Source organism: Alligator sinensis, unplaced genomic scaffold, assembly GCF_000455745.1.
Source record: "Alligator sinensis unplaced genomic scaffold, ASM45574v1 scaffold721_1, whole genome shotgun sequence".
In the NCBI taxonomy this organism is placed as follows: domain Eukaryota; kingdom Metazoa; phylum Chordata; order Crocodylia; family Alligatoridae; genus Alligator; species Alligator sinensis.
Genome location: NW_005841857.1, coordinates 1,022,832 through 1,032,528, shown reverse-complemented (window position 1 = coordinate 1,032,528; position 9,697 = coordinate 1,022,832). Strand labels below are relative to the sequence as shown.

The 9,697-nt window shown below is 47.1% G+C and overlaps 1 protein-coding gene across 1 annotated transcript in view; it reads right to left on the bottom strand.

Moving 5' to 3' along the window:
* Window positions 1-9,378, bottom strand: part of SLC45A4 (solute carrier family 45 member 4) — a 118,544-nt gene extending 109,166 nt beyond the window's left edge. The window contains exon 1 of the mRNA XM_025214509.1: window positions 9,358-9,378. The gene's annotated coding sequence lies outside the window, so the exon portion shown is untranslated. The remainder of the gene's footprint in view (window positions 1-9,357) is intronic.
* Between the last annotated feature and the right edge of the window lie 319 nt (window positions 9,379-9,697).

Below are 9,697 nucleotides of genomic sequence, written 5' to 3'. Positions count from 1 at the left end.
AAAGGGCAAATTAATCTTTCTTGATGGGCAGCTGCTTACTCATTTTTGATCAAATATATTTAGAAACAGCCTTTTTTTTTTTTAATTCTTAGGAGATGGAGTGGGGCGCACTCCAGGTTTATGGGGTCAGTGCCCCAGAGCTGTTGGTAAAAGGACCCGAGCGCCGCTGAGATCTTGTCTACTGAGCTTCCCCAAGTGTGACTTGTAGTCTAGAAGCACCCACAGGGAGGACTTTCCAAAAGGACCCAGAAGTTTTCAATCTCAAGAGGGTTGCTAGGATCTCTTGGCAAAAAATAAAAAGGCCAAGGTGCTCCAGAGGATTAGGCTTAAAAGGAAGGAGAGCTGGGGGTGCAGCGGGAACATAGCTACGAGCAGCCCTCAGTTTGAGAAAATCCAAGTGGTCTAGCCAAGACCCAAATGTCCAAATCCTCTCCTCTGCCTCTCTCTGTCCCACGGTACTATTGTCCTCCCCTCCCACTCCTTGTCCTTTCATTCTTTCCCTCCCCACCCCTCAATCCCCTTTTCCCCCAAATTGGCTGCTTGGCCCAGCCAGTCCTTGTCTCCCTCTTTTACCTGCAAGGCCACATCCAGTCTCTCCCCCCAACGCTCCTTGTCCCATTCGCAATGGCTGGTCTCGCCTGTTCCCTCTGCCAGGATCCTAGAACCCGTTGGCATTCTGTTTCGGTTGCAATCCCCACGCGGCGCGGGCACCAAAACCCAGGAGGAACGATCCCTTTGTTCCCCATGCCACACCGGCCCATCACTGCCAATCTCAGGGAAAGCCCTGTCCAGCCTCTGCCTGCTGGAGCACAACGCCTGTTAGAAGGGAAATTCTCCAAAGAGAAGAGTCGACCGATCACTTGAATCTAGGCGGGGCTGGTGGTAGCAGCTCAAGCGGCCCCTTGCTGCCCCTCTATTATTTCTGTTACCCTTGCACATAAAAGATCTCAATATGCAAGATTGTTACATGCTCTACAAAAAATAGCACTAAAAATCAATCAAGCAATCAATCAGTCAAGAGTCCCTGGCCCGCACAGCCCCTATTCTAAGTAGAAGACCAGAAAGGAGAGAGAGAGAGGTGAGAGATGTGCATTGACAGACATGATAACAATGAGACAGTAGTAGTCAAGTGGTTGTCACAGTCACCAGTAACCTAATGGTTGTCAAGTTGTCTACAAGTATCATGGCAAAGGCAAGCAGAGGGCACCTCTCAATTTACCCGTGCGCTATTCGGACCCAGATCCTGCTCCCATGCATGAAACAAGGATTGCCCTTTGCATTTCTAAGCAGTGCCAGATTATGACATGCCGAGGCCCTATACTATGTCCATTTTAAGAGGCCCCATATGATAAAAATAATCCACAAAAATGGATTTTCATGAAATTTTACGATGAATGATTGCTATTTTAGCACAAGTTTATGAACTCAATAGGAATAATAACTGTGGAGCCAGATATATGTACATTTTTGTCATATTAAAATGAAAATGTCCAGTTTTTTTTTCTTATTGAGTGGCCCCTCATATTGTGTGGCCCTATGCTGTAGCTTAAGTAGCTTAAGCCTAAATCTGTCACTGTTTCCAAGTATCTAAAAAAATACAGATTCAATTAAGGACCCTGCTACATGTTCAAATTCAAGCTGGGTAGAAACCAGCTGTCGAGTGGTTATGCATTTTCAAGCACTAGCTTTAGAGCTGGTTGGCTCTTTTTATAACTGAATGGTCACTTTTACGGTGTGATAATTACTTTGCATATGTGGCCCATTTAAATTTATTGCACAATTAATCTTTAATTGCATAATATATGTAACATGTAGCAGGGGCCCAAGATACCAGGCAGGGTCAAAAAATGCATGCTTTGATTTTCTTTTCAGCTATGCCATGTTTGGTCTACCCCAATCTTTACATCCAGGGAAATATAACCCGTGATAGCTAGCGGTGATTAGATATGGAGGGATGGGATGCTCTACAAAAAGTGTTTTTTTGTAATTAAAAGCATTTGCAATGGATTTTACCCTTATTTTTAAAAGCCAAACTAACCTGCCGGAGACCTTGCACATTTACCAACATAACAGACTCTACAGACTTGTTCACAGTACAGAAAGTGTCCACAAGAACTACGGCTTTTCTGAGATCTGCCGGCTGGCACGGACCCTGCCTTGAGCCGAGGAGGCAGAAACGTATCCGCATCCAGAGTCGTCCATTGATTTGTTTCCATCGATTAGTTTGTAGAAACAAGGCGAGTCGAATTACTCGCCTCTCAGCTGAGACAGGCAGTGCTGGGCTTGCTGCAGAAGGACACTTCTTTTAGGCAGAGCCAGCGCTTTAAGTTACTGTCCCTGATCCAGCATACCAGCAAAGGGCCTTTTTGAAATACCCAGCTGGCTTCAAATCCCAAGGATTTGGGCAGTTATAACCCCAGGTGTTTCCCTTTTATGTTTCAGAACAAGTATTTGAGGAGAAGTGACTTTGAGAGCAAGGGTGGGAGTTATATGAGATGGAGGCTGGTCTTAACTACACAGTCAAGAAGAGGCTTTGTGTTGTGCAGTTACTCAGAGACCGCAGCATCCCGTATTTGTCACCAGGGTAGAGCTGCAGGAACAGTTCCTAAATGATGTGGCAAGAAGCTGTCACAGTGTCCGTGCGTATTCAGGGACTGGCTTGGCATGTAGCATCTCTCTTGAAGCCATCCCCCTACACCCCCCAACCCGTGCTCTCTGGTGGGTCGGCACTAGATCCTGCCCCCAGCCTGCTCTGCTCTGGACACAAATAACTAGTTACACCTCTGCACCTTGCCCTTCCCTGGATGTTCAAGACCATGGGTTAGAGTAAGAGGTAAGGGTAGGAATATAGCTACTTTTCTTCTGTGAAAGCAGAGGGGAGCCCCTACTCTTCTGTCCTTGGTGTGGGTAAACAGTGCCCTCTCCCCTCTTCAGCAAATACAGAGCACTGCATCTTTCTCCGCTCCAGTCCAGCTACTACCCGGGACTACCATGCTGGTTTTTCTCAGTGCCAAGGAGTGGGACATACGCTACTGCATGCAAAAAACAAACACCACAAGGTAGAACCCCTATCAGGGCTTGAACTTGCAACACCTTCGTAAGCAACAGCTCTTTGCAAACGGCTGGGGAAGCAGGCTCAGCTGCTGCACACCAACCCACTGCAGAGTGCATCCAGGACCAGGTGCCAAGTGCATGCCAGGTACCAGCATAATTGTGGGAGAGACGCTGCCTTGCTAGCAAGGACTCCATCAAGGCAGCTTTTGACCGGTGAACTGGAAAACAAAATGCAGACACCTTAATCTAGGCAGTACTAGGTCAGGTGGATTTGTCTGTATGTACTTCATGTTGTCCAATGCAACCAAGGCATTGCATCAATTTGTGTGGCACCAACACGGCTACAACCTATACCCCTGTGGCAGTTTTGTCACCCTCTGGCCCTGCCACCTTGACCTTGATAGCTCATAACTGTCTTGTAATGAGGACCAAAGCAGCCACACAGGCTGAGGAAGACCTCTGGGAGCTACCCTTCTCCACTACACAGCCTCAAATGAAGACACTGCTCCTCCCAGAGGCATGCGGCGTGGCTCCAACAGGGAGGCATGGCACAATAAACCTATCATGGAGATGCCACCAACGGCCTGCAACTTGAGAGTTTCTGCCAGAGCTTCCTGATCGGAGCCTATTCTGCAGCCAAATGAGTCTCTCCAAGGAAGAGGACAGCAACTTATTGGCTAAGAACAATTAGAACAAAACCAGATAATGCTAGAAGTGCCCTGCAAGGAACAAAACTTCTCTGGCAAAGACAAAGACCATCCAGTCCCAGAGAAATTAGAGACCTCTGAAAACTGCCCAGGTAGCAATAGTAAAATAAGGTTCATGTCACTGCCCAAGAGGTCCCCTAACACCTTAGGTCTCAGTCCCATTGATTAATATTATGTCACTGCTTATTAGCTTTGTTGATATGGGCCAAAATAAGAGAACCAGACCTGTTAGGATGCCTTATATTTTGCTGTTTAATTTACTAGTTTTCCATGCTATTGTACAGGGACAATATTGTCCAGTCTCTGCAGGACCCACAAGGAGTAGCTTCTATCCATCCCATTACAACAGTATGTTCAACAGAAGGTCGTACTTCCGACATAACCCTTAACATGGGTTAAGGTTTTCCTTTCGGACTATCTCAAAACTCCCACCCTGTATTCCTTCGCTATCTAATACGATATGCTTTTAACTAAAATTAAATCCTCACAGATATCTTTAATACCTGCTCACACAGTTTTGGGGGCTAATTCTCAATTAATTTACAGGCAGAGACATGGCGGCAGCCAAACAAGCCAAAGATCTAACACAGATAGCAAAAGACTCCCAGGCACGGTACGCTTCAAATAGAGCAACGCACAGCCTCTTTGCCCGGTTTGAAATGAAGGGAACGTTCAGTGCAATTGAATTAGATCTTAGGCTAATTAGGTTGCGAGGTTTCTGGTAAGTGAGGCAACTCAAGGGAAGCTAGCTTGTGTTCTTCTGTAAATAAATCACACAAAATATCTGTCCTCTGTGCTGCCATTCAGAACAATCTGCCCATGCTGAGAATCAAGGGGAGCAGAGGGATCCCAGTGATGTCAAATTCTGCTCAAGGAGAAGTGACTCTGGAGGAGCAGATGAGATACTGTTGGAGATTATATGCCCCTTCCTCCCCTGCCTCCCCCCAGCCTGTCTCTAACCCACTGACTGCCTCAATTGACATGTTCACTGACCGGCTTCCTTGCACGCACGCTGGCCTCTGGCTTCTGATCTAGTCCATCTAGGAAGAGCACACACCAACTGCAGATGCTCCCTCAGCCTGACAAATGATACAAAGAAGAATTTTTCCAACTATTTGAGTTGGTCTAAGAAAAGATATCGGATTTACCCAAAGAACCTTGTCTGCCGATGTCCTTAGACCAACACGGCTACAACCTACAGCCTTGCACCCAGTTCGTGTTTTCTTCTTGCATTCCACAGAAGAGGCAGAGTTACACTCCTGCATTTACTGAATGAGCCCTAACGGAGGCTCATCCATCACGGAGAGCGAATTAGAAGGCGTCAGGTGAACGTAAGTTTGTTCACATGACTGATAGCCTTGAAAACGGTACGTGACACATCCTTAGACATTCAGCGTTGCGGGGCTGACCTTGCTCTTACAGTAAGGGATTAGCCCTGTTCTTCAGCGTGTTATACCTCTGTCCTTATGACATCCCTGTGAAGCTGGCAAACAGCCACAACTTACAGATGGGGAAACTGAACTGGCAGGAATCAACAAGCCCCTTTTTTTTCTGGAGAAACCCTATACCCATGGGTTGCCCTCAGTTGGCACATACATACCCTGCTCACAAGGATGGAAGCTACATACACAGCTTGCGGGTGGGGTTGTCTATGCCCCAGTGCCAAGTTCTTCGCTTCACACTGCAATTGTGCGGTCCTCTCGCAGCCAGCACTGATCTGGAAGATGCCTAGTTGCGGTGACTAAATACTGCAGTACAAGCCACTAGAACAGGACAGAGGAGCAGCTGCAATGCCCTGTGAGACAGAAGTGGCTCGCACAGCAAGAAGAGCTACTACAAAGAAAGAACATATTAGATGGAGGAACACATTCAGAGACTGATTTCTCATAGACCAGTGGGATCTGTCATGATTTCACTTCCGTTACTCAGGTTAAACATCAAGGAATTGCAGTGCACATCACTCTGGCTCTAGGTTGTGCCTAGGACACACCAACCACTGCTGCTGTTGCCCCCAGCTGATCCTGGCTCCCCGTGCAGTCCAGCTAGAGCAGGGCAAGAGCAGCTCTGGAGCTCCCAAAGCAACTGGAGACAGTGGCAGTGGTGGGAAGGGGAGATATCACAGAGTCTAGCCATGGTAAAGCAGAGTTTAAAGCAGACTAATTTATCCTGATTCTCAGCAGGGAGAATTTACCCTTGTTAGGCTATTGCAGCAGCAGTGCTCGCAGTGCCCATGCTGGGGCTGGTGCATCTACACCGCATTGTGGCATACAGTGTAGACATACCCCTGAGCAATAAAATGGGACTCAGCTTACCTCCCCCTGAAAAGCACTAATACAGAAAGCTGGCACGAGATGGCAAGCACTCCTGGTGCCATGTTCGAGAACAACTTGCTTGCGTGGGATTCACTGGAAAAAATTGCTCAAGAACAGTTCATTCTCATCAGATAGGATCTGGCTGCCGTTCAGGTCAGTGTTTTCATACATTAGCTGTTGGGGGTTTCGATGATGCACATACAACTGGTGGGAAGTTGTTTGCTTCACATGCAGCAGGTGCCCCAAGCTACTATGATGTCCTGGGATGGATTTGATCCTTCCCTGTCCCCTTCCAGGCTAGCATGCCCTACCCCACCTCAGTCCTGCATTGCACCATCTCTTTAATGTAAGCTACACCTAGGGAGTGTCCTATTCACAGTTAGGTGAGTCATCTGATCTAGGTGACTTTGCACGCAAGGTGCTATATTGTCAAGGCCTGGACACACAGAAAACCCAAGGAGCAAATTCTGGTGTCAGCCCATGGTCAGGTAGAGAAAGGATGTTTTTGGGGTAAAATGTGCTGGTTTTGATTTCCAGAGATTTGGGTTAGGTCCTAGACTCCTTGCATGACCCCATGCTAACTTAGGCTCTCAGCTCTTCTCCCTGGGACAGTGACTTGCTGCTGCTGAGACCAAGAAGGTAGATGATCCCATTTAACTTAACTCTTGGTTCCAGTAACACAACAGACCTTTCCAAAATTTTCCAGCACAGTTACAAAACGATGGTTGTTCATCTCTTTGCTCCTAGTATATATATGTTGCCAGAAGGCAGAGATAATTTGCTTTCCCCCAGCACCCCAGTAAGGGGCAATACTAAGCAGGAACAGAAATGCTGTAGTGTCTTTTGGCTCCATGGTTGGTGAAGTGGGATTCTGCTACCTAGGAGTGGATTCCTTCTAAACTGCAGGTCCCGATGATTATTTTTGAAGTGCCCCTGTCCTTTTCAAGCAAAGGTTGAGGATAAGAGACAACAGAACAACCCCCCAGAACAAGTCAGCAGCAAGTGCATCTTCTTTGCACATGGGAGTTTCTCGCACAAACCGATCCTGTTCTCCTACCTTCTAACCTCCAAAGCTTTGGACAATAACAGCCTTGCTCTGCCCAGTGCTCCCATACTCTTGAAGATTAGAAACAACAGAATTCACTGCTACCAAAACCTGCAGGAGCCGTTCTCCTAGTTCTGTAGCACTAGGTTTACTACATACATTTTAAACAGTTGGTGAGTACTAAGGATCCTTTGTCCTGCGCAGTAATAAAAATAGCCCAGCCCATAAATTTCCTAGGAAATCTAGGAAAGGATCTAAGTAGCAATATGGAGGCATAGTGCTACTACTCAGTGGGGATGCAATTAGATCGTTAAAAATATTTTACGTTATCATTGTTTACTACGTAGTCACCAGGCATTTACCATGTATTCAAATTACTTAAAAGATCCAACCAAGAACAATTTGTTTGAAAATGTTCCTTGTGCTACTCTAGCAAGGTCTCTATCATTTATTTTTCCCCACAGAAGGTAGGCAGGAGGTATAAGGCAGTCCTCGTGCTTTGGACGTTAATAATGAAAGGGGAATTAAGTGAGAATTGTTTTTTTCCAAACATCCAAAATTAGTATTTCCACTCATTTGCAAACATTTGCTTGCATGTCCAGGCACAAGTTAGCACAAGGTTACAGTTAGGAGAGCAAATTCTCATTAGTGGCATGCATCTATTTGTATGCAGAGGCAGCTTTGCGCTCCCAACATTTAAGAGGTGGTGAAATTCTGATGCTATGTCCTACACAACACAACACAATACAACACAACACAGTCCCATCTCTTCCCTCCCATCCCAACAGCCAAGTACAATGTGCTCCCTAATCACCTTTGCTTATAGAGTCATAGAAAACTATGGCTGGAAGGGACCTCAGGATGGCATCTAGTCCAGCCCCTACTCAAGACAGGATCCTCCCTATTTAAACCACCCCAGCCAAGTGTTTATCGAACTTGCTTTAAAAAATTTCCAAGGATGGAGATCCCACAACCTCTCTCAGGAGTCTGTTCCAATGCTTAACTACCCTCATTGCGATAAAGTTCTTCCTAATATCCAACATGTAATAAAGTTCTTCCTAATATCCAACCTCAATTTCCCTTGCTGCAAGCCCCTTATGGGCTTTCATTGATGTTCATCTTCCATCCCTGGCCCCTGTTCATCCAAAGCACGACTACCAAATCATTGTTCTTGTCACGTCCACCATGTCAACTTAGTCCGAGCGACTTCTCTGGCTCCCTGTTGCATAGTGCACCAAGTTCAAACTTCTTGTTCTGCGGGCATGTCCCTGTTGCCTCCAGCTCCACTCTGCCCTCACTTTACATCCTCCTGTACTGGTTCAAACATCATCACAAGATCTCTTTTCCCTTCTACTCTCGTGAACATTTCTGTGTCTTTCTCTGTCTGGAATGAGTCTCCAGCGCCTGTGCAGTCAGCTTGCACCCTTGACCCTTTCACGTTGGACCTGAAAACTCACTTGTGTAGCCTCATTTACCGAACGTGCTTGTGTTTGCATGCCAGTAAACAGAACAGACCTTCATGACATATGTGTACAGGCAATGTGCTTACATATCCATAATCTGCATCATGCCTTGACTTCTCCCTTTGGGGTAAGTAGTGATCTCCTCCATCCCATCCATGGGTTAAGATGGATCCCTCCACATCCGGGGCACATCTATTCAGAAACCTAGCAGAATCAGACTACATTTATAATCTCTTTAGGAAATGGACCCGTTTTGTCCAACAACATGCCTATGACACCGAGCGCCAGAACAATTGAGAGTAGGCATCAATTCAAACCAAACAGAGCTGTCCTTTGAAAGGGTGGTCTTTACTGCATCACAAAACAGGCTTTGTCAGGCTGGTTGCAATTTCAGGCTCCATCTCTGTCCAGAGAGTGCTTCAGCCTACCCCAGTCACACATGCACCCTCCCTCCCAGCAAGGAAACTCCAGCCTGCAAACATTTTTCTCCAAGAGCAGACACATGCACGGGCAGACCGTCCATCTGTGCATGCTGCACAGGTAATGCACGCCGGGATCCGTAAACATTTCTGAAGCACCCACCACTGCGCATGGAGGCGTTTCACAGTCAGGTTTCTCTCTGTAACTCTTTATTTAGCTACAGAGCTTGCCTCTGAGAAGAGGTCTCCCTTCATCCGAGTATGATAATGCAGTGTCAGTCACGCTGGCTTATCCTCCCCTACACTGGGAGAAGTTAGAGGGCCCTGCAGAGCCCAATCTGCCTTTCTGAACCTTACCTTGTCTTGCTTCGGTTTCAACAGCAAACAGCCCAGCCCTTATCTGACCTGGCCAAACCGAGATGCAACGGGGTCCGCATCACCGAATGCCGTAGGCAGGCATTTTCTTCAGTGCCCCGACTCTACCGCATTCCTACTTCGGCCGGGAAATCCAGCGATATCTGTAGCCTTGAGAGTGGTCAGCGTGCAGACGTCAGCGGCACACGCCATATGCAGCAAAACCACAAAGCGCCTTGTTTACATTCCCAGCCACGCGAGCAGCGCAGGACATTGCAGATAATCCTGGCAGACCAGGGGCTGCTTTCCGTCAGCTGCACAGCTCGCGTGGAGCCACGCGTGC